Source organism: Doryrhamphus excisus, unplaced genomic scaffold, assembly GCF_037039965.1.
Source record: "Doryrhamphus excisus strain RoL-2023G ecotype Guam unplaced genomic scaffold, RoL_Dexc_Guam_v1.1 HiC_scaffold_24, whole genome shotgun sequence".
Classification (NCBI taxonomy): domain Eukaryota; kingdom Metazoa; phylum Chordata; class Actinopteri; order Syngnathiformes; family Syngnathidae; genus Doryrhamphus; species Doryrhamphus excisus.
Genome location: NW_027621862.1, coordinates 7168058 through 7170792, shown reverse-complemented (window position 1 = coordinate 7170792; position 2735 = coordinate 7168058). Strand labels below are relative to the sequence as shown.

Genomic DNA, 2735 nt, shown 5'->3' with positions numbered 1-2735 from the left:
GCATTTAGCCACTATGGCCCCCACCCATGGAACAGCCTGCCGGAGAGCCTCAGGACTGCAGATACAGTTGATATTTAAAAAAAAAAAAAGATTAAAGACACACTTTTTTAATTGGGCTTTTAACTAATATTTTTAAACTTTTCCTATGTTTTTATCTTTTTAGTCCTATTTTATGCTCTTAGTCTTTAGCTGGGGGACACTGGGGGCTGTGTCGGGTCTGCTGAGGGGGTGCCATCCTTGTGTCCCTTCGACCCGGCCAGCTGGGGGTTCCTCCCTTTGATGTGGGGGTCTGCCCGTCTGTCTGAGTCGAGGGGCCCGGGTGCTGGTCCCCCGATGGCACGGCCTGCGGCTTCTCCCAGTGTGGACGGCCCCAAAGGTGGCGTTTCCTTGATCCTCAGTGCCATGCCATGTCTCCTTACTGTGTGTGATTGTGTGTGTGTGTGTGTGTGTGTGTAATTGTTTTTAATTCTGTAAATGACTTTGTGTTGCATGTCTTTGCAGGAAAAGTGCTCTACAAATAAAGTTGATTTGATTTGAACAGTACACCACCACAAGGAAAACAGCATGGTGGCGACAAAAGCCAGGGCCCAAAACCCCCCGGGCTCCATAACCAACAACGCACAACCCATTCAACTGCAAAACACCCCCATCAAGGCCACCAACCGACCGGGGAAAGGTAAAGAAAACAGCATGGCAAAGCAGAGCGGCAGCAAACCTCGCCCGCCGTGACTGCATGAAGCAGATCAATGGGGGTGGGCGACCCCATTGTCAAGACTGCAAGGAGCAGATCAATGGGGGCAGTGGACCCCATTATCCTCTACCCAAAATTTAGACCACGGGTGCAGAGAATGCGGACTGTGAACAAAAAAAGCCCCTATCAACAACACCCCGGCCCTCACTCGCCAGTGCAATATCGCCGGGAAATATGGGCCACAGGTGTTTGTCCAGAAAGGGGCTTGTAGGTCTAGTGGTATGATTCTCGCTTCGGGTGCGAGAGGTCCCGAGTTCAATTCCCGGACAAGCCCTCCCTGTCCTTTGACCTGATTACTGCTTTTTTTTCTACACAATTCCCAAAACAACAGCATCAGTGAAGTTCTATCAACTCTAATGTAATCTGACAGGATGTACTTCAGGACCCGACGATGTCTGTACGCTTGCAGGTTCCATGGTGTAATGGTTAGCACTCTGGACTTTGAATCTAGTGATCCAAGTTCAAGTCTTGGTGGAACCAACTTGCCATACAGCAATCAAATGTTTGGACTGTGTTTTTCTTTACCAGTTAGTGTATTACTTATTTACTTGCTGATTTGAGTTCAAATACAAATCAGTGGTAACCGTGGATCAGGATGAGTTCCCCAAATGACGTGAATCTTTGTGACAGCTGATGTCAAGGATCAGCTGGCAACATGTGCATGTGAGGAAGACACTTGGTTTGTGAGCGGGGCTACACAAGTCTTTTCAGTTCCAGTTAAAAGCCAGGCACCTCACTAGTTCCATAAAGTACCAATATGGGCAGATTATCCAAACATTTCATAAGAATCTTTCACTTGGTGATACAAGCACCAAAATTGGCACAGATGACATTTCAGATACATATTTTAAGAAAAGTACGATATCCAACATAAAATGTAATATGGCTGCCAATTTTCAACATGGCCGCCAGAGCAAATTTGAAAAACATGTACTTGTTGAAGTAGAACTCAAATAAACACAATATTTTTTTATGGACAGAATGCCAAATGAATGTATTATAATTTATTAAATCCAATAATGAATTCCAAATTCCAATATGGACACCATTTTTCAATATGGAGCCTGACATTACTATAAATTGGTGTTTATATCAGAAAAGTTGTATGCTTCTAAGCTACCTGGTCACAAAGTTTACTTGTCCTCTGCTATGTATTTGTTACATTACTGTAACTTTCAAATATTAATGTTGTTGGTTTGTATTACCTCATGAGAGTGATGTCATAGCACAACCAGGGCAGACTGATGACATCACTGCTGCGAAACTCAGCATGGGGTTCAATGGGCTTGTAGTGTACTAAATGTAGTTGTTATAATTACTAACTGTTGTAGTATTAAATAGGCAACTTAGTATACATAAGTGTCCCAAATGCTATCTAATAAGCCCCTTATACATCTCAACTAGTATAGACGTGTAGTCAGTTGTAGTGTAGTTGTTAGATAGTTGCGCCTGAATAGACAGGGTGTGCCAGCGCGGGAAAGCCGAGCCAAGGGTAACGGGGCTTTAGTTACCCGGAAGGTGTACAGATCGCATGGGATCTAAACAGCGTTGGATGAACGATCGGGCTAGGAGTAGGGGACCAAAGGGGAGAAGGTCTTGTCAAACAAACCCATCAACTTTGAAAGCCTACAGCCTTGCAATCATGAAGAAGCTGACTCCAGGATTTTCACACATGCCCTCCATGCAGCCAAGCAGCAGACAAAGTCTGTGTTGATGTGACACAGACATTCTTGTCATAGCAGTTTGGGTCTTTGAGTCTTCAAGATGCTGGCTTGGAAATGTTTTGAGTTGAATTCGGCCAGGGGCAGTCCATTAGATGGTTCCCAATTCATGACTTGGTGAGGAACCTCGGCCCAGAGAAATCCAGTGGCATGCTCTTCTTTCATGCCTTCACTGGCTGTGATGTTGTGTCAGCATTTCGAGGTAGAGGAAGACAACAGCATGGCAAACATGGGCAGTTTGTCCTGAGGTGAGCCCAGTGTTC

General features: G+C 45.0%; 2 non-coding genes across 2 annotated transcripts; both read left to right on the top strand.

Annotated features, from left to right (window-relative positions):
• The first annotated feature begins 953 nt into the window (after positions 1-953).
• Positions 954-1025, top strand: trnap-cgg (transfer RNA proline (anticodon CGG)). The gene has a single exon. It is a non-coding gene; the product is annotated as a tRNA-Pro (tRNA).
• A 134-nt stretch (positions 1026-1159) lies between these two features.
• On the top strand, positions 1160-1231 carry trnaq-uug (transfer RNA glutamine (anticodon UUG)). Its single transcript has one exon. It is a non-coding gene; the product is annotated as a tRNA-Gln (tRNA).
• The last annotated feature ends 1504 nt before the right edge of the window (positions 1232-2735 follow it).